Genomic DNA, 481 nt, shown 5'->3' with positions numbered 1-481 from the left:
GAGAGCCCGCGGGGCCTGGCCACGCTGAACCCGCCTTTTCCAGCAGACGTGTGAAGGGCCGTGGCCCCCCAGGAGCGCGGGCCGAGTGGGTCAGACCCCGGCCCCCCAGACCCCGACGCCGGCCCTGACCGCTCCCAACACCCCTCGGGTGCCCTGAAACCACCTGTCTCCGGCCTGGCGCCGCAGACACAGGCTGGGAACACGCCTGGACAGCCCCGGGCAGGGGTCCACTCACCCAGATGCCCGCCGCCCGACAGCCATTCATCTCCGTAGCGAGGGGGGCGGGGTAGGGCGCCCCTCCCTCTTGTCAGGACCATGCCAGGGAGGGGTCAGAAGCGGCCAGGCGTCAGCGGAGTGTAAGGACGGCTAGCAACGGGGAAACGCTGAGAAACGGGTGGTGGAAGGGAAACTTCTTTGCTCCCTCTGACAGGCAGGGAATTTGTTTCCTCCGAGAATCCGTTTTGAGGTCTGGGCTGGGGCC

This window comes from Condylura cristata, unplaced genomic scaffold (genome assembly GCF_000260355.1).
Source record: "Condylura cristata isolate star-nosed mole 26May11 unplaced genomic scaffold, ConCri1.0 scaffold00029, whole genome shotgun sequence".
Taxonomy (NCBI): Eukaryota; Metazoa; Chordata; class Mammalia; order Eulipotyphla; family Talpidae; genus Condylura; species Condylura cristata.
The sequence above is the reverse complement of the archived record's forward strand: the minus strand, read 5'-3'. Positions refer to the sequence as shown.